Source organism: Equus asinus, chromosome 26, assembly GCF_041296235.1.
Source record: "Equus asinus isolate D_3611 breed Donkey chromosome 26, EquAss-T2T_v2, whole genome shotgun sequence".
Lineage (NCBI taxonomy): Eukaryota > Metazoa > Chordata > Mammalia > Perissodactyla > Equidae > Equus > Equus asinus.
The window spans coordinates 26,129,394-26,156,676 of NC_091815.1; the positions used below are offsets into that span (position 1 = coordinate 26,129,394).

The window sequence follows — 27,283 nt, forward strand, 5'->3', positions numbered from 1 at the left end:
GGATTAAATCAGTGCTCTAGTAGGTGGAGCAGACCCCTGGGCTAACACACCAGGGGAAGAACTCCAATGGCATCTGCCAGCGTCTGTGTCAGCATGTCTGCACTAGGTCAAAATAATGGCTGCTTCCAATGCCTCAGTCTCTGGAGAGGCCTCACCTCTCACCGAGATGCACCCAAAGCCTACCAGGTGAGTCTCTTTTCACCAAAGGACTGTGCACCTTTCTTTCTGGTTATTTTAGGTTGCTTTCCAAAATGGGTGAATTTGTGTGTGGCCCCAATTAAGAGCAGGCTTTTCTTTCCATTATGTCTGACAGCTTTTCTGGGGGTATTTCCCGTGGTAGTTAATAGCCAGCAAAGTCAGATATTATGCACTTGTGCTGAGTCCAAAAGCTGTTTATTGTGGTAATGCTTCCCTACTCAGATCCCTGATTCCTCCAGGGAAGGCTTCATACCTTAAGGTTGCTCCTGGCCAGCCATGAGGTGTCATGGATCAAAGGTTGCTTTTTCTCTCCAGAAACCTGCTTTTTCTCTCTTCCACCTGTCAGCACAGTCCATGGTTTTCAGGATTCTTTTTATCCGGTTTTCAGTTCTCTCTTAGGGGTAATTGTTCCAAGAGCAGTCATAAATTCATTGTGTCTATGGGAGGAGATGAGTTCAGAGTCTGCCTACACTGCCATCTTGAAACCATCCCCATGTGAAGGTCAACTTTTAGGTTTTAAGCTGCTGAGGTATTCAAGTTGTTTATCACAGCCTAACCTGCCCTGAATAACATAGACCATGGCTTCCTATGGAGCCTTGGTCAACCCCTCCCCTCTGGGCCTCTCTTGCTCCAGCTCTACAAGAGAGTGCCTGACTCAACACTAGGATATCTACTATTTTTTTAACAGGTCAAAGGAGAAAAACAATTTGATCACCTGGTCAGGAGCTGAAAAGATATTAGAGAATTCTCAACACCAAATGCTATTGAAATTTCTAAAAAAGGAAGAACCTGTGGCAAAATACACCAAAATATAAATATGCCAGAAAGAGATTTAAGGAGAATTAAAATTTTAGCATAAGATAAATTACAAGCCAGTGGCTAAAATTTGAATTATTTGGTAGGTGAATGGATCAGGGCACTTGCACAACACTGAGAGTGAGGAATCCCCAAATTTTTGTGCCATAAGTGCTTCCTGGGCTGCACCCTAGTGTGGTGCTTGGATTTTAACAATTGGTTCACAAAAATAAATCATTGAAATTTCCTTCTTTTTTCTTCCCTTCTGTTCTCTTTTTTCCCTCCTCCCTTTCCTTGATCTACCTCCCTATCATCTATCTGTCTATCTATCTATCTATCTATCTATCATCATCATCATCATCATCATCATCTACTTATCTGTCTATCTATGTACCATCTATCTATCTATCACCTGTCTATCTATCCATCCACCCATCACCTACCTTGGTGTATGTAAACATATTTAATAAAAAATTTGGAAGGACATCTTCCACAGCATTAACAGATATGACTTTGGTGGGGAATTGCAGGTGATTTTCACTTACAACTTTACTTCCTTGTTTGTATAAAAATTAGAAAAAATAAAGTTATTTTTATTTTGAAAAAAAATCTAAAAATAGCTTTCCCAATTCTTGGCTCATCGCAGGTGCTTATAATGGATGATTTGTGTGTCTATTGTGTATGCATGTGCATGTATGTGTCATTGTCTTTCATGTTATCTCCATCACTGACTTAGTCTCCAAATTTCTCCCCATCATACCTCCTCTCTCTCATCCCCCTCACAATATCTTTGTGTCTGTAGATGTCTTGCTTTCTCTTTCCTTCATAATCCTCATATTTATCAAAATGTTCACCCACTGTTTGCGGTTGGACAAAGGGAGAAAAATCACACATAGAAGAGGAGGTGAGCAGGCATTTTCATAATGTGGACAGGGCACCACTTACCCATGGAGAATGGAATGAAGCTTCCTGCTTCCTGAAGTTGCCCTCTGCATCCAGGAAACGGCCATGGTGGAAGGTGTGTGGCTTCTCAAAGTGTCCTGAGGCTTGGAAGACAGAGCTCAGGATAGCGAACACAGTAGTGTCCTAAGAGGGCATCAAAGCCAAGAGGATCCAAATGACCATCAACAAGGAGGAGCTGAATCAATGATGGTACACCCACAGGTGATAATAAGCTTTACCCACTGTATGGTCTACAGTTGGTGGATAAAATAATTGCCAAAATAATGAGTTGAGATAATTCTGCCCCTTCTGGTTAACATGCTGTCCAGAGCTCTCCAGGAATCTCCAGCGACCACCCTTACCCTTCTTCTCAATGACCCTTTGGACTTCCTCACGGTCCATCAACTAAAAAGGTCACATCTGGCTCAGTGGAGGCCTCCAAGGAACCGATTCCTGCACAAGGGCTGGAATACAATCTTATGGGTGGTGCCTATTGGATGTTAGATATTGTGAGTATCACCCCTATGTACATCTATACTCAGGAACATTTGCAACCATGGAAAAAATGAATTAGAACCATAGGCATTGACCTGAAATTATATCAACAGCATACTCATATTATAAAATGAAAGCCAGACACAGACACAAAATAAAAACAAGTTTAAAATTGTATTAGCATGAACATAAAGACAGGAGGGGAAGGAGACATGCACACTGTACACACAAGTTCCAAAGTGATAGATACAGTATGACCCGATCTTTTTGTATATGTGTATATATGAGGTATATGTTCATATAATTCAAAGAAAGTGTGGAAGGAGAAACATCAAATTGTGAATGCCTTCTCCTGAAGGAGGAAAGTAGGAGACACGATAAAATAGTTTTTTTAAAAAAGCTCTATTTTGGGGGCCAGCCCCGTGGCTTACTTCTTAAGTTCACATGCTCAGCTTCTGCAACCCGGGATTTGCAGGTTCAGATCCCAGGTGCAGACCTAGCACTGCTCATCAAGCCATGCTGTGCTGGCATCCCACATAAAATAGAGGAATATTGGCACAGATGTTAGCTCAGCAGCACTCTTCCTCAAGCAAAAAGAGGAAGATTGGCAACAGATATTAGCTCAGGGCCAAACTTCCTCACAAAGGAAAAAAAGCTCTATTGTATAACAAGTTTCACTAAGTAAATGGTACTTTTTTCAGAAAATCTAACATCTAATAAAGGTAAAACATAAGACAGAGAGAAGGGAGAGAAATTTTCTATATTTCTAAAATCCCTCTCCCTCACATATAAACCTGGAAATAAAAGTTCTCATTTCAGTCCAACAGCCAGAGACACGGAGTATAAGACTGCAGGCAGACAGCACCTTCCATCCAAGATTCTGTGGTCCTGCTGGTCTCACCTTAAGGAGATGATATCCCAGAAATCAGTGTCCTTGATGACAGAGTATGGGACACCTGTGGGGATGAAGTCACTGAATCTCTCAATCTTGTGAATCATGTCATCTGTATAAGGCATTTTTGCCTGACCTTAAAGGGCTGGGAGATGGTGTGGGCCAATCACTGTCTCCTAGATTTTCTCTAAGAATGGTGAGGGTTGGAAGAAGGTCAATTAATGCCTATAACAGTGGGCTTAGCCAAGTCACCAAAAAAATGACCTGCAGACTTGGAGGAAAGTCTTATGAATTGTTTACTAGAGCATTGGGTTATTTTTCCTGCTCAATGAAAGTATCAAGAAAGAAAGTTGATGGCTTCTTTGTCAAAAAGTCTTGTCTGATGTTTCCACTGTAGTTATGAGAGGGATAATTTGGGTAAGGGTGGTTGGGTCGAAATTCATTCAACACTTAAGGCACCTTTTTAAAAAAAAAAAAAACTAAAAATGCATTGTAGCTGCAACTGAGGACTTGTCCTTCTGTCTCCCTGATTTGCTATATGATCTTGGATAAGTCAGTTCCGATGTAAATTCATTATCTCTAAAATAAACATTTTTGATGAGATGAAACTTTCCGAAAGTCTGATCTGCAGACCATCCAAAAGAGAACCAATTGAGAGCCTTTTTAATTAGCTGTAAACCAGCAATATACTCCAAATAGTTAAGTTCTTTGCCATCCTCAAAGTGTTCTGTCAAGAGCCACCTGCTTTTGTAGACTGCAAAATGTCCTGTGAATGATAATGCTTTGTGACTGGAGCATGCTTTGTAAACCATAAAGAACCTTACAACCTCCCAAGTGTTTTTGCAAATTCCAAAATATTTCATAAGCACAAGAGTACCTCCTAAACCAGAGGGTGCTTCATTGAATGAAAAGCATTTTGCAAACTGTGAAGTACCTTGTCAACTTCAAAGAGCTCTGTCAGCAGCAAAGCTTCATTATAAGTTACAGATCCCTACGGGATGGATTTTTTTCACACTGATCAGGACAGAAGTTGTCTGTCTTCATCCATCACCCAGCCCCTTCCAGCATGGCCTCAGAGACCCACAGCTATCTGGCCTCCACCAACCATAAGCCCAGCTAACCTAAGACATCTGGGTTCTTAAGAAGGAGAAGAAGCACGTAGGAGAGTGGTTCTGGAGGTCTCCATGCCAGTGAAGAACAGCGAGAGCAAGGTATGGACATTATTCTTATGGTGGAACTCTCTCAGGATCAGAGCATTCATGAGGGTAGCAATGGACAATCCTTGATGCCTCCTCTTGCATCCATTTTAGTTTCTGGATCTTCTTTTCTCTTCACTCACTCTCTTGTTACTCTGTGCTGGTTTTTCTTTTTCCCTATATCCTTTTTTTTCTATTCAAGGGAAACAAAGGAGCAAAAGGGTGGGCTCTGGGGCCAAACTGACTGGAATCAAGCTCAGGCCCTACCATTTACTAGCTGTGTGCCCTTGAGCAAGGAACTTAACCTCTCTTAACATCTGAGGTGATGCCTCAGTTCATCCCCTAGGGTTGTTTTGAAATTATGTATGTAAGTGGTCAATAAACTTAGGGATTAATTTTTTGTTATTATCTTCTCTGTCCTTTGGTGCCTTTGCTTTCCTGATTGGCTCTTGCAGCTGTATATCCAGAGGTAATATTGAAGATATTTAACAACTTGTATGAGTCTTACCAGACCAATCAGAACAGACATCAGCCTCCAACCAATGAGAACAGACATGGGCTGTGACTAGTCATAACAGACATGGGGCTCTGACCAATCAGAACAGATATGGGTCTCTGAGGAATCAGAATGGGAGGGGACTCCTCAGGCAAGGGAAACTAAAGAAAAAATAAACAAAAGGGACTATGTCAGACTAAAAAGCTTCTGCAAGGCAAAGGAAACCATCAACAAAATGAAAAGACAACCCACCACAGGGAGAAAATATTTGCAAACTGTATATCTGACAACGGGTTAATTTCCAAAATATATAAAAACTCATACAACTCAACAACAAAAAAAGCCAACAACCTGATGAAAAAATGGGCAGAGGATATGAACAGACATTTTTCCAAAGAAGATATACAGATGGCCAACAGGCAAAAGATATTCAACATCACGAATTATTTGGGAAATGTAAATCAAAACCACAATGAGATATCATATCACACCCATCACAATGAAAATTATTAAGAAGACAAGAAATAACATGCATTGAAGAGGATGTGGAGAAAACGGAACCCTCAAATACTTCTGTTGGGAATACAAACTGGTGTGGCCACTGTGGAAAACAGTATGGAGATTTCTCAAAAAATTAAAAATAGAGATACCATGTGATCCACCTATTCTGCTTTTGGGTCTTTATACAAAGAACATGAGAACACCAATTCAAAAATGTTCATAGGAGCATTATTCACAATAGCCAAGATTGGAAACAAAATATGTGTCCATCAATGGATGAATGGATAAAGATGTGTTATATAGAGAGAATGGAATACTACTCAGCCATTTAAAAAGACAAAATCATGCCATTTGTGACAATTATGGACAGACCTTGAGGGTATTATGCTAAGCGAAATAACACAGACCAAGAAAGACAAATACCATGTGATTTCAATTGTTTGTGGAAGATAAACAAACACATAGATACAGAGAACAGATTGGTGGTTACCAAAGGGGAAGAGGGCAGGGGAAGGGTGAAAGGGCTAATGGGGTACATATGTATGGTGACCAACGGAAACTAGACTTGTGGTGGTGAACAAGATGCAGTCTATACAGAAGTTGAAATATAATAATATGCACCTGAAATTTACACAATGTTATAAACAAATGTGACCTCAAAAACATAATTAAAAAAAAATGGAAGGGGTGAGCAGGATCTCAGAAGCCCCCTGTTGGGCCAGATGTTAACTCTTTAGTTGTTACCTCTTAACAGGCTTTCCAGGAGGGAAACCTGGGGAGGCTGAGGAAGGAATAGTGGGCAGTGGGGTTGGGCCAGGGTCACTGTTACTAACTCATAGTGAGCTATTTCAATATTTAAACAACACATACATCGTACCCAAACACATGAGCTCAGTGGCAGTAGTGTGTCCATCACTCCCTTTCCCACTCACCCCCAATGTAGCTTTGTCCTTGCCTTATCTATGCGTAAAAGGAAGGAATGAGTGAAGTCCTTTGAGGTACTGGGGTCCAGTATTTCCTGGTTTCTCTCAATGTTTCCAGCATTTGTGCCTCTCCATGTTCTCTGTGATAACATCTTTCATTTCTTGAATGTTTCTGTACAAGTGAGTGTGTGTGCCAGGAAAGAGTTTCAAAAGGACAGATAGGAGTTTAAACACCCCCAGGGAAGCAAGGAATGCCCCAGAACCTGTTGTACTCTCTGGGCTTTTGTTATTGGTGTTGATGTTGTGCACTGCACAACAGAAACATCTGAAAGGCACCATTCACCACATGGACTTGGGGAATGTGGGTGCTAGCTGAGCAGACACACACACATACACACTCATACACACACACTCAGTGGGGCATGAACAGCTGCACCCTGCTCTTACATCTGCTGAGGTTTCTTCTCTCATAGTCCACCCATGTTGGAGGTCTTATTCTTACCCCTAAACTGATCCATCACCTCACCTGGGGAGGTGCAGGTGTTGACATGTGTGCACAGAAGCCTGAACTCTTGAGGACATCTTGCTTTGGTGTTCAGGACAGAAAGCATCTGATTCCTTCCCAGGGTCCACTCACCTCAATTCCTGGCCACAGTGATATCTCTGGCCTCCCTGGCTATAGACACAGCTGAGAATGGTGAAGATTTCATTCAGCGAATTTAGCAGCTGTAAGAATCTGGTACCCTGGTAAATAAAGCGCTCACCAAAGATGCTGGAGCAGATGATGTTGGCCATTGTGGAGTGAAAGAGGAAGGTGGGATCCAGATATGCCCCTGGGGATGTAAGGTCTGTCATGAGGGTCCCTGAATTGCCCTTCTGGGTGGCTCTGACCTTGCTGGTGTCATCTTGGGCTGTCTGGTTTCTTTCTCTGCCGCTGGCCAGCCTAGCTTTCACTGGGTCTCTGCACCTCACTTTTCTTTCTGGGAGTCTCCCACTCTGTATCTCTTGTTGTTTTTCTCCGTCTCTGTCTGGATCTGACTTTCTTGATGGCCCTGTGTCTTTCTCTGGTCTTGTCCCTGACTCCTTCTTGGAGCCTCAGCCCCTTCTTCTCTGTGCTCACTCTTTTCATGCCCTCTTTGTGGTCCCTCTCCTTGGCCTCACTGACACTCTATGTCCCCCCTGATGTATTTCTATTTTTACTTTTTTCTTTCTAAGTCTTTTCCTTGCAGTTTCTGCTTCTGGGTAGATCTTTGTTAGTGTCTTCAGTTTGTCTCTGTCTTGCTGTCTCTCTCTCTCTGCTTTCTGTTTCTCTGTCTGCTTTCTCTGCCTCTCCCTCTTCTTCCCAGTCCCTACCTCACTCTGTCATCCTCATCCTCTTCCTCTATTTCTATCTCTGTCTCCATCTCGTCTCTCTCTCTGCATCTGTCTCTGCATCCATCTGTCTCTGTGCCTGGGTCTTTCTCCATCTGTCATGTTCTTTTGCTCCCTCTCTGTCCCCATCTCACCCACCCCCTGCCTGCCTCTCCACCCTTCAGCACAGGCCCAGGGCTCACCCTGGGATTTCTGCAGTTCCTCCACCAGACACTGAGCCTTGTCTTTGTTTCTCTCCTCCATACTCCAATTCCCCATCCTCAAGGTGGCCTGACAGAATTGTCAAAGGGCCTTCCAAGAATTTCCATTGGTAAAGATCACACCTGATTGGTTCAGCAAGCAAGGAAGGCTGGGAAAAGGCATAGTGTATTCCCTCATCCTCTCCCCAGTCCCCACTTTCATCCTCCACTCACCAGTTCCCTGGAAGATGTGGTCACATGTGGTGATATGACCTCAGCCAGAAAAAGCCTCTGCCTCCCTCACTGTCTCGTACCCACACAGGATGATGGCTGGCCAGGGCCCCAGGTAGATCGTGAAGACATCCCCGTATTTCTCCAGCAGCTGTGGAGGCAGGTGCAGATAATACTCTCTAGCTCACGAGAAATGCCTCAATGCTCACACCTGGATCACACCTTCCAGGGTAGCCAAAACATCACTAACTGCAGCCTCATCAGGGAAGAAGAGAGACTTGAAATCCATGGCCTCCTTCAAGTCTCCCATGTATGCCCTCACCCCAAGTGTCCTTCTCTCTTGGCTTTTCCACAAACCGTCCCAGCTTTGGAGTTTAAGAATTACACAGACTCCCCATATCTGAGCTCTAGGACCGCTCCCTCCCAATCCCCATGGGACCACAGCTCAAAGCCTCAAGTCTATCAGAATTTCTCCCTCCATTTTACCTTCCCTCCATTCCATCTCATAGGAACTCCAGAAGCTTCTCTAGTGGGCAAGTCAGGCCAGGTTGTGGTTGGAAGAAGACCATCCCCAAGCTGGCCTGCCAAGCCCCACCCAAAGTTTGACTCTCAACTATCTTGCTGCCTCTGAGCTGTTTCCTGTCCAACCCCTCCTGCTCTCCACTCTTTTGCCCTCCCCATCTCACAGCCTGCAGGGACTTGAGAAAGACTTTGTGCTTTGGTTGTAAAATGTTACCCAGGAATATTTTGGAGGTGGCCACGGGAGGTGGGGTGGCCGCATAGTAGCAAGAGGCCAGTGAGGATGACTGAGGAGCAGGATGGCCAGGAACGCCATGATCCTCCTTGTGCCTGCCTTCCCTCCTACTGTCTCTCTTAAAAGGCAAGTAACTCTGTTGTTTCTTGTTTTATTTCCGTGGTTTTGGGGGAAGGGGATGCCTGGAATGTACCATGGTAGATTCCAGGTAACTCTCCAGACGCAATAAGAAGCCTACAGGTGGAAGGGGCTGCACAGACAAGGAGTTTAGCATCTTGTTTGGGTCCTAAGGCCTCCTTCCCATTGCCCCTGGCTGGCCAGAGGTGTAGTAGGCAATGACCTCGGACAGAGAGCACCTCCCTCAAGGAAGGATGGTGGTGCCAACTGTGGAAATTGTGAGGCTGGGTTTAGGCTGGTTGCACTGCAAAGGTGACGCTCAGCCGGTTTTGTCAAAGGAGGGGTGGCATTGCAGCATGAGTGATTGACAGTAGCTGGCGTTCAGAATTGGGGCACCTTGTGTCCTTTGGGCACAGGGGTTTAGTCTGGGCATCAGAGGAGAGGGAGATATGGAGACGAAAGCATGGTCTTATAGGGGAGGCCTAGTACCACATTGGGTGGATTTGAGGGTTACCTGATTTAGCCATTCATTCAGTCAGTCAGTCATTCCTGTGCAAATATTTTGAACACCTGTCATATGCCAACCACTCTTCCAGGTGCTGAGAGTACAGAGATGAATAAGACAGTGGCTTTGCCTTCATGGAACTGGCACTGAGGTGAAGGAGAGGTTCTCACCTTCTGGAAAGACCCCTAGTGACCTAACAATAAGTGGGTCACACCTAAAATGGCAGGGATCACCACCTGACCCAGGACATCAGCCCTTGCATGTTTATTTGAGTCTCAGGGGACTTGAAGGAGAATATAAAGGAATTCATGTCACCAGTTTAGAATCACACAGCTCAGGGGCCATGAGCAAAGGAGGTCCTTTCATAAAGGGAAGTAGTGGGAGACACAATAAGAATGAGGATACAGGAAGATGAAGGTGGCATACAATTATGGTCTACAATGGGGTTGAGCCTCAAAAATATCATGCTGAGTGAAAGAGGACAGACACAAAAGATCACACATTGTGTGATTCTGTTTACATGAAATATCCAGAATACGCAAATCCACAGAGACAGAAAGCAGACTGATGGTCACCAGGAGCTCAGGGGAAGGGGGAATGGGGAGTGTCTGCTAATGGGTACAGGGTTTCCTCCCAGGGTGATGAAAATATTTGGAACTAGATAGTCGTGGTGGGTACACAACATTGTGAATGAACCAAGTGCCACTAAATTATACACTTTCAAATGGTTTATTTTATGTTATGTGAGTTTTATATTTAATTTTTAAATATATATGGAGGGAGAAGGAGCTGTGGTGAAGAGTTTGAGTTTTAGAGCCAGACAGACAGAGTGTGAATCGTGCCCCTCCACTCACTAGCCATGTGACCTCAGAAAGACCTCAGACAACTGATACCACTGCCCTGCCTCTGTTTACTTGTCTGTAAAATGGGCATGATCACTGTGCCCACCACAGGGGGCTAAGAAGAAGAGGATTCAAGCACAGTCATGTATGCACAAATCATGGAGCAGAAGCAGCTGATAAGTGGAGGGTGTGGCTGTTCTGAGGAAGGGAGAAGTCATCAGGGTGAGCTCTGGCTTGGGAAGTGGAACTGCAGATATCCTGCGCCAAGTTTCCCCTTTTATCCTCCATTTCTATACATATACCACCTCTGGAATTCTATTAACAGAAGAAAGGAAACACCTCCTTGAATCTTTAGAAGATGTGTGGCATGATGGAAGGAGGTGAGACAACAGAGACTTTCCCAAGGAGGTGGAAACCAAGGAGGGGTAAGGATACAGGCTTGCATTAGGTCTCTCAGAGGAAGGAAGACATGGAGGGAGTCAGGGACCATTCTCTGCAGAGGTGAGGATACTTCATGACCCTGGAATCCTTCAACCACCTTCCTCAGCCCTGGCAGGGCAGGGCAGGAAGCTGATCTGGTACATCGGGGGTATTTTGCCCACACCACTCTCCTGGGGTGTGAGATCAATGTCCTCAGGGGCCATGGGACTGGCCATGGAGAAGTTCTCTGAAGGGTGGTGGTGAAGAAGAGGAATAATTCAATGTGATCAATGCCTTTGCCAAGGCAAATGTGCTTCCCTATGGGCACAGAGGATCACCAACTTGAGCACAGGGTAGGTGCACATTCTTTGCTGTGTCATATCCCAAAGCCCAGACACCTGTTTCCATTGCAACAGATTTGCATGGGATTGATCTTTAATCTGCAACTGAGGGTGGATTTTTAAGGGGTTCCCAAAGTCTGTGAATCCAGGTACAAATCTTTGAGTGGACGTGCCTTGCACATTTTTCTAGGAGAGAGTTTGTAGCTTCTGTTAGATTTCCAAAGGGTTCGGTGACCCCACAGAATCTAAGGACCCACTTCTGGGTGTGGGGGCGGGGGTGTGTGTGTTTGCCTCCACATGTAGGTTTGGGCATATTTCTTGCATAACATTTTTAACATCCTTCATTTCTAATATGGGGAGAATGGTACCTATCTCATAGGGTTATTGTGAGCTTAAGGAAATTAATATTTGTAAAAATTCTTACAATAGAGTTTTATTCTGGCCGGTATTAAGGATCCCATAAATGTTGTTAGTGCTTTGTGTTTCTTTCTGGTGTGTGGGGGGGGATGTCTCTGGCACTGCATATGTTTGTCTATCTCTGGGATGTCTTCTTGTCTCAGCCAGAGAGCCAGGTGCTTCAAGAGTTCTGAAAAATCCCCAAATCGTATATGAGATTGTGAATACGAATGATGAACTCGAGAGGGGAGTCAATGGCTTCCATCAGATTCTCAGCGGTGTAAGGTCCCCCTCCCTCAAAGTTATAAACCACTGGCTTGGAGAGAAATCAGGACAAAGGGAGCCAAAAATTCAGGCAAAGACACTGAGAACCTCCTCCTTTACCTCCATAGACCTTAATTGGCAAGCTGACAACCCTAGAAGGTCATGTCAAGGATGGGTTTCCAGTCATTTTCTAGACCTTTCTAGTTGATAGACATTGTGCCTGTGTGGAGTGATCAGGGGAAGGGTCCACGTGTTTCTGGCACATCCAGAAGTCAGGAGACACTAGCTCAGAGATGCTCGGGGCAGAGCTCTGGGCTGGTTCTTCTCTTTCAACTTGTTCTGCAACCCAGCTCCTTCCAGAACAGCCTGATTCCTGTTCTTTCCCTCCCACCTCATCCTCCCCATCCCTGGGGAGGTGTGTCTATTTGGACACACCTTGATGTCCCTTTGGCTCTAACACGTTTTTGGTTTGGCTTGTCTTTCTCTCTGCCAAAGGCAGCCAGCCTCGGTCTTTTTCTCTGTCTATACCTCCTATCAGACACTGTTTCTCTGTCTCTCTTCTTTTCTCCTTTTTTCTGCTGTATTTCATCTTATTTACCTCCCTGTCTATGTCTATTTGGATCTGATTCTATCTGCAATTCACTCCATCTCATTTGTCATCTCCCTCTACCGATCCCTTTTCTCCCCTTTACTATTTCTTCATCTCCCGTTACATCATTCTCTTTTTTATCTTTCTCTTTTCTGTTTCTTTCCCTCTTCCCTGTTTCCTTCCTCCTCTATTTTCTCCTCCTCCCTCCTTATCCTTCTCTTGCTCTCTCTCTCCTCCTCTCTCTATTGTCTCACATCCACTCTCTGTCTTTTTCCACCACTATCTCCCCTGTCTCTATCTCCCTCTGTGTCTCTCTCTGTTCTTCTCTGTTTTTCACTCACTCTATCCTTGTCTCTCTGTCTCTGTCCTTATTTCTCCACCTCTCAGCCTGTCTCTAAACATAGGACAGGACAAGTAAATGAAGGAATTGTCCTTCACCCCACCACATGGCTCCCAACTCTCACTTAAGGTGAAATGAGGGAGGAGGCCATTGCACTGGCCAGAGCCAGGGTCCTGAGTCACTGGAGTCACTGATGGAACTCAAGACTAGGGACTTGTTTCTCCAGTCTTGCCTTTCTACCAAATGATGAGGACTCTGGGCCAAAGAGTGGAGAACGGGGTTAGAGACATGCCAGAACATGTCAAGACTCTCCCTGGTTCCCCAGCATCAGCAGGATAAATCCAAACTACCCCCAACACTCAAGGCCCTTCAGCTGAGCTCTGCATCCATATCCCCTTCTGGAATCTAGCAGCCGGTTGATGCTCACCCATGAGCTCTTAGCTTAGAAGCCTGTGCTTCAGGTAAGCCTTTCCTCACCAACCTACCAAGAGTTGTCAGTACCTCCTACTTTGTGCTGTCAAAGCACCCTTTAGAGCACTGCTCATAATTATGATTAATCATAATCATAATAATTACCTCTATGAGAACTAACTTAGTGTCAAGCAGTACTAAGCACAGGGGAAGCATTGATTCATTTAATTAGATATTATTTTGTGACCATATGATGAACACTCATCTCCCCTGCTAGACTGTAAATTTCTTGGGGCAGGAACTATGTCTCTATGTGATTTGTCCAATGTATTATCTTCAGCTCCAGTAGAGCATTCGGCTCAGAGTAATGCTCAACAGATATTTTATACCGAGATGTGGAAAGGTTAAAATACTTGTCTAGAGTCCAGCTTACCAAGATGTGTCTTCAGGACAAGATCTTACTTCTCAAGCCCCCTCTAGGGTTGTAGTAATACTGGAGTGGGTTAGTGCAGGTAAAGCAACTGGTATATACTCACTGCTCACTAAACAAAGACCTTTCCTTGATAGTCTTGAGGAGAGGATGGCACCTGCACTCTGGTGTCTGGGAAAGGGAGTGCAGGTCCACCTTATCTGTGGAGAAGGGGATAAAAGCTTCATTCTCCTTCAGTGCCCCACTGGCATCCAGAAAGTGGTCAGGGTTGAAGGCATCTGGTTTTTCAAAGTAACGTGAGTCATGGAGAGCAGAGCTCAGGATTGGATACACTTCAGTGCCCTGAGAGAGGGTCACAAGGTCAAAGATATTGTCATTCCCTTCCCCACTCCACCTCCAAAAACAAAAGAGAGGGCCCTGGTGATAAAACCAAAAGGAGGTCAAGTTTTCAGATTAAGAGAACCCAGGATGCACACCCCAAACAGGTGTGGGAGACACGCTGGCCTTACCTTGGGGATGAGGTACCTGTGGAAGTGAATGTCTTTAGTGACAACATGGGGCACACTCATAGGGAGGAGGTCCAAGAATCTCTGAATCTCATGAATGGCTGCATCAGTGTATGGCATTCTGGTTTGGTCATCAAGGGCTGGAGAGCAATGGGAGCCAATCACCTGATCAATCTCCTTGTGGACTCTCTCTGCACAGAAGAGGGGGACCAATGAACTTCCTTTCATAGAGGCATTTCAGCATGGACACTGCTCTATGGGCCACTGAGCCAAGGAATACCTCTAGAAAAGGGTTAAATTATTGACACACACCCCCCCCCCCCAGAGAAATCAGCTTGGCGTGGAGGGGAGGAGGGAGAAAGAAAACAAGAATACTCGCCAATTGAAATCTAATGAATGTTGTGGATTCTCTCCCCACATGCACAAGTAAACACAGACACACACAAATCCACATGCACCACATTTTGAATAGAATTTCAGATTACTTACTCTAGGCTATGAACTTGTCAAAATTCTCCAAGATGAGTAGAAAAATAAACCACTATTTACTGTGTTTGCATGATTGATGAGGCACTGTGCTAGTTCCTCAGGAATATAACAGTGAAATAGACCTATTAACCTATGAACAACTGGATAAATAAATCAATACATAAATCAGTCAACCAGTGGATCAATTTGTGAATGGAAAGACTGCTGAATAGAAGAACACTAGTGAAGGTATATATGTATTTACATATCAATCAATAGGTAAATTAGAGAATCCTTAATTAATAAATGTTCCATAGACAAATAAATCACATGAATGGATGAATGGCCAGATATATGGAGGAATAAGTGAATGAATAAATTAGTGATGGAATGAGTAAAAAAGAGAGTAAAATGGATGGATGATTGAATGATAAATAAATCAAGGATGAATAAATGAGTGAATTATTAAATGGATAAATGAAGGAATAGATGGATAAAGGATGAATTGAAAGACTGACTGATGGAAGGATGAAGGAATGGAACCTAGCTCATAGAAGGAGAGACAGATGCATGAATGAATCAATGCCAAATAGTTCATTCAGTTAATCACTGTTCCAGAGGATCAACAGAGGAATCAATTAATCCAGATAAAGAATGGAACTGATTGGTTTTGAATAAATCAATGGTAAAAGAATCTGAGGATACAGGTTAATTAATGAATAAAAGGACAGACCAATGAATGGATGGATGGATGGAAGGATGGATAGATGGATGGATGGATGAGTTGATCTTTAATTGATTAGAGAAAATAGTGGGAGAACAGATTGACACTTCCTTCATCCATCCATCCACCAAAAGGGCTGGCCTGGTTGGGGGATCCTTCAAAATCTGCAGTGCTCTAGGTATAAGAGGGGAAGACGCCCTCTCTTGTTGACGAAGGACACCTAACCTCACTTCTGCACTTCCAAAAGCGGTCAGAAGACCCCCCTCGATTGTCTATCTCAAGCCTGCCCACCTGTTTTGGGGGGGTATTTGAGCATGATCAAGAATCCATTGCAGAGAGTGGTGTTTGCAGTCTCCATGCCCGCGAAGAAGAGCGAGAGCACAGTGATGATGAGGTTCTGCTGGCGGAACTCACTGTTTGGGTTTGATTTCTCCTGGGTCCAGAGAGATAGGGCTCACGTCAGGAGAGGAAGGAGCCTTGCAATACACACGTCTCTTGGGGTGCCCACCGCCTGTTTCTGGGTCTCTCATACCGTCTGGCTCATTTTACTTTTTTCTATCCTCTGTGTGTCCAACCATATATCTCTATCTGTCTCTCTTAGTCTCTCTTCACTCTGTCTGGAACTGTTTCAATCTCTCTCTCCATCTCTTTGGTGTGTTTATCTCTCTTCCTCTCCCAGACTCTTTCTGCCCATTTTTGGTCTTTTCACCTGTTGCTGTATTTTTACTCCTTGTCCTGTATTTTCAGTATCTCTCTCTCTCCTCCCTACTTTTTCCTTCCTTTCATCTCCCTCTCTGCTCCTTCCCACATCTCCCCTCCCTTTTCCTAGCTCCCTTCCTCAAGTGTCTGTTCTTCCCTGCCCGTCTTTCCCTCACTTCTTCTCACCCCAAAATTTTCCTCCCTCTCCTCCCTCCCCTCCAACTCTCCTCTCTCAAACCCCACTTTGTCCATGTGGAGCAGGTAGGTATTGATGAAGTCCCAGGGGTTGCTGGGATCCAGGGTTTCACGGTCCTCCTCCACACTGCGGCTAGTGAAGGCATTGATTTCCATCGGGTTTTTGTAGACTTTCCTGTGTGTGCCAGGAAAGTACTGCAGGAAGTCCAAGAAGAGCTGGAACACCTGAGGCAGGAGAGAAGGGGCTGTGAGGTCCTCCTGGGGCTGAGAGAGCTGGTCACAAGGAGGGGAAGCCCTGCTGGGCCCAAATACCTCTGAGAAGAATCTGCCTCCCACTCTCTCTCTCTCTCTGAGTCCCTCGCTGAGACTGTGTCTCCTTTGATCTGTTATTCTGACATTTTTCTCTTTCTGCATCTTACTCCATCATCCTCATGTCTTTTTCTTGGTCTCTGTCCCACCTCTCCATCTCTCCTTTCCATCTCTTCTTATCTCTGTGTGTCTCTCCTTATCATCTCTCTGGGCTTCCATTGCCTACCTCAGCTGTTTATCTGTTTTGCTCAAACCTCTCTCTCAAAGAGTTGTTGGCAACTCTTGCATCTCCGTTGCTGTGTCAGGCATTGATAACACGATCTTTACACAAGATGAGCCTACTGTCAACTTAGGACTATGTATTTATTTTGGAGCTTTCTTATATTGTTTTGTCCGATGATAAATGTAATACCTAACTTGTTACAAATAATTCCCAAAAATGCAGAAACATATCAACATAAAGTTGCTTCTTAATCCCTCCCTCTGTAGATAACAACTGTTAACTTTTTGGTGGATCTCATTCCACACTTTTCTCTCTCCACATATTCTGTGGGAGGAGAAAATTGAACCACCTGTTGGGCTTGTTGCAAATACTCACTCTGGGCCCCATTCCAGATTTGTAACAGTCCTACCTGTGAATCTGACACTTACTTGGTGATGAATGATAGCCAGGCTGTTCTTCAGTTTAATTTTTTTAAATTAGTATACAATAGGGGTATTTTCAGATTAGTCAAGAAAGAGAAGTTTTATTATATTGTTTTCAAGAGGGGCATATTCCTTTATGAATCTAGGAGAAATCTTTAAAAAACAGAAAGAAGGAGGAGAAATGGGAATAATGAAGAAATGCCGTTTCTTATATTCATGTATCTTTGAATTTCTTTAAGTGAGGGGCTTTGACAAAGACAGAGAAAGATTCAGAGGAGGCAGGGACAGAAGAGCGGAGAGCCTCAAAGTCTGACTCACTCTCTGTCTCTCTCCCTTTCTCTCACACATACACACAGACACACACATGCACTCTTTTCAACTGTCTCTTGCAGAATCTCTTCTTCTCTGTCCTTCTTTGTCTTGTTTTCTCTCTGTCCTCTCTCTTTTCCTCCCTTCTTCTCTCCTCTCTCTTCCAAGCCCTCATTCCTTAGTCTCTCTCTATTTCGGCCTCCTCATCACTTCCCTGTCTTTCTCTTAGTCTCTCAGTCCCATTCTCACCGTGTCCCCCTCCCTCCAGTTCTCTGTCCCTGTCTCTCTCTGTTTTCTCTGCCCTTCTTCCAGCCCTAAGCTGCATTTCTGGGCCCCCAAATCAGATCAACCCTATACCCTGCCATGGATGGCCCCTCATCCCCATTGTCCCTCAGCCTTTCCCTTACGTGGCTGGAGAAGGAGCTGAGGAGCACAAAAGACTGGTAGAACAAGTCCAGGAGCCGCAGGAACTCAGGATCTCTGTACGAGAAGCATTTTCCAAAGACAAGTGAGTAGATGATGTTCGTGGTGGTGGCATGGAAGAAGAAGGTGGGATCCTGGAGGGCTCCTACGGGGAGGAGGTGCAGGTCATTGGACACAGACTCAAATGCCTGGGGAGCATTTGACTGCTACCCCAGCTCTGTGTGACTGTCCCCCTCCACTCAGTAATGATGAAGAAAACTGGACCAGGAACAGCTAATACTCACTAGCCCATATTAGGTTCCAGGCCCTATTCTAGGCATTTAACATATTGTTTTATTTAATTCTCACCACAACTCTGTGAGGAACGTGCAATTCTATTATTTCATAGATGGGCAGGCAGTGCAGCTATGTCATTTCACCAGAGTTACCTGGCTACCCATCACAGGCGGCTCAGCTTCAGGGCTGTGTGGTTGGTCCCCACTAAGACCCCAGCTCTGACCCTCGGAGCAGGTAGAGTTCAGTCCTGGAGCAGAGGTGGCTCAGAGCAGGTGTTCAGTCAATCATACATGAAAATTAAAAGGCTCTGGTCTCCCTGACCCCTATCTGTCACTCCCCCTTCTTCTCTTCTCTCCAACCTCTGGTCTTAGGGAATTGTTCTGCACTTGTTAGTTGACGTCAGTGAACCCCGGGCTTGACCCCGTTGGAGGAAAGGTGGGCTGTGAGCCCAGGAATGTCAGGTCAGCGCAGCCTCTCCCTCTGGGTCTCACCTGTCCATCTTCTCTTGCTCCCCTGCAGACCCTTTCCTAAGGGAGTATGTCCATCTCTCTAATTTACTCTGCCTGGGTTTCTCTCTGCCTCTTTTTCTTTCTGCCTCTCCAAGTCTCTTCCACTCTCTCTCTCTTGTCTCTGCTTGTCTCTCTCGGTCTTGGCCCCTCCATCTCTGTGTCTATCTCCCTCTCTGTGTCTCTGTGTCCCTCTATTCTTCCCTGTCTTTATTCTCAGCCTTCTGTCCCTATTCCTTTGTTGCTCCCTGTGTCTCTGCCTCTGCCTAACGCCCCCAACTTCCAAATTTATGTCTTGCAATCTCTTAAGAAAGAACCCTGTCATCTTTGTGTCTCAAAAAACCCCGTTTATGGACAATTCAAAAACAACTGGAAGTGCTTCTTTGACAGCTCATCCAGCTGCCCAAGAACAGCATACCTCACTCTCTGCCAGCTCATCAGCAGTTCACCCACAGAAAGGAAAACTCAGTTCATCATTTTTAAAATGTAGTTTTCTCTTTTCTCTCTCTGCTTTCTTTTATGTAAGCCTTATTTTTGCCTTTGATAGACACTATTAATCCATGCATTGGTTTCCCTGAACACATGTAAATAGCGTGCTAATATCTTAGTCTGTGTCTTTGAGTTGTTCTTGACCCTACCCACCCCACATCTCTTCTGGTTCCCCGCATCCCTTTCCTGCTCATCTCTGTCCCTCTCCATGCTCCTCTCTCTGTCCCTTCCCTCAGTCTGATGGTCTCTCAGGCTCTGTCTTTCTCTATCTCTACTTCTCTTTCTCTGCCCACATCCTACCCTCAGTCTTTCTGTTGTTCTGCACCCCACATCTCTCCTGATTCAATGTCCTTCTTTCCTGCCCATCCCCTGGGGCTCAGCCTTGGTATTCCTCAGCTCCTTCACCAGACACTGAGCCTCCTCCTGAATCCGCTCCTCCACATTCCACTTTCCCATCCTGAAGTCCTCCATTATGGCCAGAGAGAACCATCAAAGGGTCTTCCAACTTTCCCCATTTGTAAAGATCACACCTGGGGGTGTAGAATTGGGAGGAAGGCTCTGGGTTCCTCTCTTCTCATTACCCTTCCTTCCCAGATTCACCTCCCAATCCACATCCTCCATTCTGCCCTCACCTTATCATATCCCTGGAAGATTTGCTCAATGACAGCGATTTTCCCCCACCCAGAGAAGGCCTCACCTTGGTCCACCAGGGCCTCCCAATGGCCTCTGTCCCACACAGTATGACCACAGACCTTGGGCCCGAGTATACCATGAAGACATCCCTGTATTTCTCTTGGAGTTGCTAAGCATAATAACCCTCAGGGTTGCTGTTAGTCACTGTGCGCTTCTGTGGCCATACAGGTTCTTAAACTATTAAAATCCTTAGATTTGATAGATAATTAGCTGCTACCCCCAAGACCCTCCACCCCCAGGACCCAGCAACTAAAGGATTAACCCATCACCCAGCCACGATCCATGTGATTGGTGCCCTAAGCAGTAGAGATGGTTAAATATTTCTAAGATCACCCTTGTCCATACCCTTGCATCTAACCAGATCTCCCTGGCATCCCAACTAAAGAATCATCCTTCTTGTGACCCAAATTCAACCTGCTCTCTGCCTCCTGACAATTTCCCCAGAGAACTACCCTGCATCCCTCACTTAGTAGACATGAAGGGAAAGTGAGGGCTGTCTCGGGGTGATCATAAATTTGAAAAATCATAACCTCAATACAGCCACTTGGGAATCTCCTCAGCTGTACTTATTGAGGCTGAACACATGTATACTCAGTAACTCAGCAACTTCATTCTGAACAAAATGCCCAACAAAAATATGCATATGGATTCACCAAAAATATGACAAAAGAGATTCCTAGAAGACTTATTAATGAAATTATAGTGATGTAATCATGCCATGGAATACTATGCAGCACTGAAAAAGAACAAACCACTGCTACACCGAACAACATAAAAGAAACTCACAGACATAATGTTGAGTGAAAGCAAATAGGCACGTAAGTCATAATTCTACTTATGTGAATTTCAATAGCAGATACCATGAACTTATGATGTCAGGATAGTAAGAGGGTATTTGACTGGAAGGGGAACATGAGGGGGTTTCTGGGGACAGGCCATGTTTTTACTTGTCTGTATGTCAATTACATGAGTATGTCAGTTTGGGAAAATTCACTGACTGCACACTTAAGATTTCTGTACTTTGTAGAGTGATGTTAAACTTCAATAAAAAGTTGACTTGAAATCATAAAAAGGTGAAGTTTACTAAAATCTTACATTGATCTCTGCAAAGCCTCCTTACTGGTCTCCCTACCTTCATTGCTGTCCTCCCTACAATCGTTACACCATTCACCCACCCCACCCCACCCCGAAATCAGAGTAATCCCAATAAAATGTAAATCAATTAACATCCCTAACCTGCTCCAAAACCTGCAATGCTCTCATTGCACTGAGACTAAGTCCTGAAGTCTCCATCCTGGGCCACATGGACCATAATGCCTCCCCATCACTCCTCTAGTTAAAGACAATGAAAACTAGAGGCTAGCCCCCATGGCACAGTAGTTGTGTTTGCTGTGCTCTGCTTCAGCAGCCCAGGGTGGCAGGTTCAGATCCCCGGCATGGACCTGCACCACTCGTCAGCCATGCTGTGGTGGCATCCCACATACGAAATAGAGGAGGATTAGCATGGATGTTAGCTCAGGAAGAACCTTACTCAGCAAAAAAAAAAAAAAAAGACAATGAAAACTAAATAATATGCACTTGGGGCTTCCATATCTGTGATCAAATGATCTCTACTAAAAGCAAAGGGATGACGAGCCCAAGATTCAGGAGTGTGGCCACCATAGCAGGGAAAAGTGGATGGAGGAGCACCAGGCAGCTGGAAGTTACTGTCAGTGTTCCATTGCTCTGCTGGGTAGTGGGTTTATGGAAGTGGACTATATTATTAATAAATCAGTAGATCATCAAACATGAAATCATGCCTGGAAAGCAGCAAAACAGAGCCTAGTAAACGTTCCACAGTGTCAGCTGCTATTATACTGCGTTAATGCTCATTATTGTAAGCACTCTGTACCTGGCCTCCCATCCTGCTCTCTCTCCTGCCTCCTCATTGTCCTGGCACTGCCATGAGCCAGTATTTACTGTCATTTGTTAGCAGAGGAGAAACCTACTTGACTGTTGTCACTGTCACTCCTTCTGGGGAGTGATCCGCAATTACAGAGGCAGGGAGCCACCCTCAGACTCCATCTCTCTGCATCTCACCCTCAGGAAGGATTTGAGTAGGCCTCTTGTGTCCATCTGCAGAAGGTTCCCCAAGGAGGGCAGAGGACGGGGTCCTGGTGGGAGGAGGCCATGGGCATTTGGGCACCCCCTGAACAGGAGAAGCAAGAGTCCTGTGAGGAGAGCAAGGAGGAGGAGCATGCTGAGCTCCATGGTCCCAGTCTGACTGCCTTCCACCCCGCTGCAGCCTCGAGCTGGGCCTTTTATCCTGAGCCTGCCTTCCCACCCGGCTATGTAACTTCCACCATTCCCCACCTCCTCTCTCATCGTTGTCTGGGAGTGTCAACATTAAAGAGAAGAGCTAAAGGACCTAACATTTCCTGCTCTGGAAACCCGGTGACCTGCTCACTCCCTATCTCTGCACTCCCTCCCTAGATGTTGGCAGAGGTACTGTGGCAGACATACCAAGGCCTACATAAGTGTATGTGTGTGCCTGTGCGTGTGTTTAGTTTTCTGGGTATGGGTGAGCATGTACTACTTGTTTTGGCCATGTTTGCGTATTTGTGCTTGCATCCATTTGTCCATGTCTGCTTGCCTCTGTGTGTGCTTGCGTGATTTTCATATTGAATAAAGGGTGTTTGTATTTATGTGAATGTGTTGATGTGTGCCTGTGTATGCGTCTTCATGTGCTTACATGTATATTTTGGAATGTATGCAAACTTATGTGTACTTACATAGTTTCATACCTGAAGATGTGTTTGCATTTGTACAGTGATCATGGTATATGTCCCGGTGTGTGCATTCACACATGAACCACTTTCAGTCTCTATGGGGCCTGCAGACCATCAGTGTCTACCTCTCCAGTCCCTCTTCCTTTGTCCTCCCTTCTGTGACAACCACAGATGGCAGTGATGTGAGAAACAGAAGGAGGGGCAAGAGGCACAGAATGGGTGAGACTCAGAGGTGGAGGGGGTCAGGTGGATAGAGTGAGTGGGCTCAGAGACTGGGTCTAGCTTGATGTCCACTGGGCTTGCGTGTGTCTCTTACATGACTCTGATCTTGCCCACACCCAGCCTCTGGCAGGTTTAGTCCATATTCGCTGAATATGTGAATGAATGTGTCCACATCCACCTGTTGTGGCCTGGACCTGGCTTTCTACCTCTCTCTGCTTCTCTCCTTTAAAAGGGAGTGAGGGGAGATGAGGCAGCATCCTTCTTGCTTTACACAGAGTAACTGACTTAATTCTCACCCATTGAGGTAGGTATTCTTGTTATTCTCACTTTATCAATGAGAGAGTGAGGCAAGGAGAGTTATTTGATACTTTCTTTCCCCTTATCTTTTATGTTATAATTAATGTTTGGTAACCTATTCTGACATACAGCTGCAATTTTCTGATTTTGTCTGCCTATTTATTGCCTTGCTCAAAGCTTCATAAACCTTTGACTTTTTCTTTCAGGTAGGAGAGCTCCCTTCATCTTTTCTTGTAGGGCAGATCTAGCGGCGATGAACTCCCTCAGCTGTTGTTTATCTGGGAAAGCTTTTATTTCTCCATCATATCTGAAAGACAATTTTGCTAGATAGTGTATTCTTGGCTGACAGTTTTTCAGTGTTTCAAATATATCATTCCACTCTGTCCTAGCCTGTAAGGTTTCTGCAGAGAAACCAGTTAAAAGCCTGAAGGTGGGTACCATTATAGGTTATTTTCGTCTCTCTTGCTGTCCATAATATTTTTTCTTTGCCATTGACCATCAAGAGATTTAATACTATACGCCTTGGAGAAAGTCTTTTTGGATTGACATAATTAGCAGTTCTATTGACTTCATGAAATTGTCCGTCCAGTTTCTTCCCCAGGTTTGGGAAATTCTCAGATGTTATTTCATTGAATAAGCTCTGCTCCTTTCTCCCTCTCTCACCCCTCTGGGATACCTATAATCCATATGTTACTTTTTCTATTTGAGTTAGATATTTCTCAAAGAATTTCTTCATTTTTTTAAATTCTTAGTTCTTTCTCTTCCTCCACCTGAAGCATTTCTGGGTTTCTATCTTCAAGCTCAGTAATTCTCTCCTCCATAAGGTCTACACTGTTTTTTATGCTTTCTACATTATTTTTTTATCTCATTCATTGTGTTTTTCATATCCAGAATTTCTATTTGGTTTTGTTTTTAGAGCTTCAATCTCTTTGGTGAAGTATTCCTTCTGTTCATTAATTTTATTCCTAAGCTCATTGAACTGTCTTTCTGAGTTTTCTTGAAACTCATTGAGTTTCTTTATGACAGCTATTTTGAATTCTCTGTCAGATTGTAATGTTCTGTGATTTCAGGTTTGGTTGTCATTTTCTTTCTGTTCTGCCATGTTACCATAGTTCTTCATGGTGTTTGATGAATTGATCCTCTGCTGGCACATTTGTTGTAGTAATCAACTTTTCTTATTTGGGTACAGCTTTGGTTACTTTGGTTCTATTCACCTGGGTCTCAAGTTCCTCCACTGGCTTTCTACCAGCCTGGATACTGCTGTCTATGCACCACCTGCACTGCTGTTTCCGTGTTGTCTTGTGGTGCTGGTTGCACTGCTGCCAGGGGTGCTGGGTTCACAGGTGTCGCTGTCACTGGCAGGGGCCTGGGGACCCAGGGACTTGTATGCAGCCCCTGCTGCTGGTGGAACTGGTGTCAGGGTTGCTGCCAGTGGGGGCTGGGTCCCCCATTCTGCTCTGGTTCTTGATGCTTCTGGTCACAAATTCCATCTGCCACTAGTTGGGGGGGGGGGTGGACAGGGGCTCTTTTTTCTGTTCCTGACCCATCTTCTCCTAGTTGTGGCAGTCGGACCACTCTGTCCTGGCATGGGTCAGGCCACCACCACTCAGTGGGGCACTTTTCCACCTGCAGGGACACTGCCTTTCATTGGGTCACACTTGTGCAGGCAGGGCCACCACAGCTTGGTAGGCACCCCCACAGGCCAGGCTACCACCACTCCACAAGAGTTCACACATGGGCAGGGCTGCTCCTGCCTCCACTCACAGTGGCACTGATGACTGCATGAGGATCGGCGTCCTGAGTCACTGTGGCTGGGGTTGAGGAGGAGGCTGTTCCGCTAGTTTCCCTGCTTCCTGGAGGTTCAGTCTACCCACCTTCAGATGTGTTGCTGCATGGAGCTCTCAGGCGTCCTATTGTGCTGCGTAGGGAACCCTCTGTTGGTTAACAGATGTCCATCTAGTTGTAACTTATAGGAGAGAGACAAAGGGAACAACTCACTCCATAGTCACGCTCAAGAGGATCATCTTTAGTTACTTTTGTGGTTGCTTAGGGTTCATAGTATACATCTTAATTTATCACATATTTTTATGATTCCCTTTTATCTCCTTTGTTGGCTTGCTAGCTACATCTCTTTCATTCATTATTTTTGCCATTATTTTAGGGTTCACAGTACAGATCCCTAACTCATCATCATCTACCTTCAAGTGACATTATGTCACTTCACATATAGTATAAGAACCTTATTATAGTATATCCTGGAACACTGGGCTATTGTTTTCTTATGTCTTACTTTTGCATATGCTACAAGCCTCACACTACATTATAACTATTTTATTTAAACAGTCAATCATCCTTTCTAAAGATTTAAACAATGGCGGGAAAATCTTACATATTACCCATATGTTACCATTTTCAGGGTTCTTCATTCATTTGCTCCATTTCCATCTGATAGCATTTTGCTTATGCCTGTAGGACTTCCTATAACAGTTTCTATGCTGCAGATCTGCTGGTGATGAATTCCTTGAACATTTGTATATCTGAAAACATCTTTATATTGTCTTTGTTTTTGGAAGATATTTTTGCTGGATACAGATTTCTAGGTGGATGGATTTGTGATTTCTTTACGTTAAGATGTTGTTCCCCTGTTTTCTCACTTGCGCCATATCTGATGAGACATCTGCTGCATCTTTATCTTTATTCCTCTGTACATCATGTGTCTTTTTTCTCTGCCTGCTTTCAATATTTTCTTTTGAACACTTGTTTTGAGGAATTTGACTATGATGTGTTTGTCTAGGGGTTTTTTTGTTTTTTGTGCTGGAGGTTTGTTGAGATTAATGAATCTATATGTTTATAATTTTCACCATTTTGGGAAATTTTTTCAGCCGTTATTTTTTCAAATATTTTTTCTATCCAAACCTTCTCCCCTTGCTTTCAATGACTCCAATTGTGTGTATATTACGCCTCTTGATGTTCTCCCACAGCTCACTGATACTCTTTTTATGTTTTTTATTGAGATCATAATAGTTTATAAAATTGTGAAATTTCAGTTGTACATTATTATTTGTGAGTCATCATAAAAATGCACCCCTTCACCCCTTGTACCCATCCCCCAACTCTCTTCCCCCTGGTAACAAGGAAACCATTCTCTTTGTCTGTGTGTTTGTTTATCTTCTACATATGAGTGAAATCATATGGCGTTTGACTTTCTCTGTCTGGCTTATTTTTCTTAGCATAATCCCATCAAGGTCCATCCATGTTGTTGTGAATGGGACAATTTTGTCTTTTTTATGGCTGAGTAGTATTCCATTGTGTATATATACCATGTCTTTTTTTATTCAATCATCAGTCAATGGACACTTGGGTTGCTTCCACGTCTTGGCTATTGTGCATAAAGCTGCAATGCACATAGGGGTGCATAAGTCTCTTTGAATTGTTGATACCCAGTAGCGGAATAGCTGGGTCATATGGTATTTCTATTTTTAATTTTTTGAGAAATCTCCATACTGTTTTCTGTAGTGGCTGCACCAGTTTGAGTTCCCACCAGCAGTATATGAGGGTTCCCTTTTCTCGACATCCTCTCCAACATTTGTCATTTTTTGTCTTGGTGATTGCAGCCATTTTAATGCATGTAAGGTGATATCTTAGTGTAGTTTTGATTTTCATTTCCCTGATGATTAGTGATATTGAACATCTCTTCCTGTGCCTGTTGTCACAGGCTGTCTGTTGGCACAAAATGTCTGTTCATATCCTCTACCCATTTTTTGGTTAAGTTATTTTTTTGTTTTCAGTTGTATGGTTCTTTATATATTATGGAGATTGACCCCTTGTCAGAAAAATGATTTGCAAATATTTTCTCCCAGTTCTTTGGTTGTCTTTTCATTTTGATACTGGTTTCTTTTGCCTTGCAGAAGCTCTTTAGTCTGATGAAGTCCGACTTCTCTATTTTTTCTTTTCTTTCCTTTGTCCAAATAGACATGCTATTCAAAAAGTTCCTTCTAATACCAGTGTCAAAGAGTGTGATGCCTATATTTTCTTCTAGGAGTTTTATGGTTTCAGGACTTACATGCAAATCTTTGATCCATTTTGAGTTAATTTTTGTGTATAGAGAAAGATAATGTTCTACTTT

General features: G+C 44.2%; 1 long non-coding RNA gene across 1 annotated transcript in view; it reads right to left on the reverse strand.

The window, feature by feature from the left end:
• Positions 1-12,688: 12,688 nt before the first annotated feature.
• The window catches only part of LOC123281218 (uncharacterized), a 65,424-nt gene continuing 50,829 nt past the window's right edge, over positions 12,689-27,283 (reverse strand). Inside the window, exons 2-3 of the long non-coding RNA XR_011498469.1 lie at positions 17,891-18,051; positions 12,689-16,445 (exon numbers count right to left, since the gene is read on the reverse strand). This is a non-coding gene — a long non-coding RNA (uncharacterized lncRNA). The remainder of the gene's footprint in view (positions 16,446-17,890; positions 18,052-27,283) is intronic.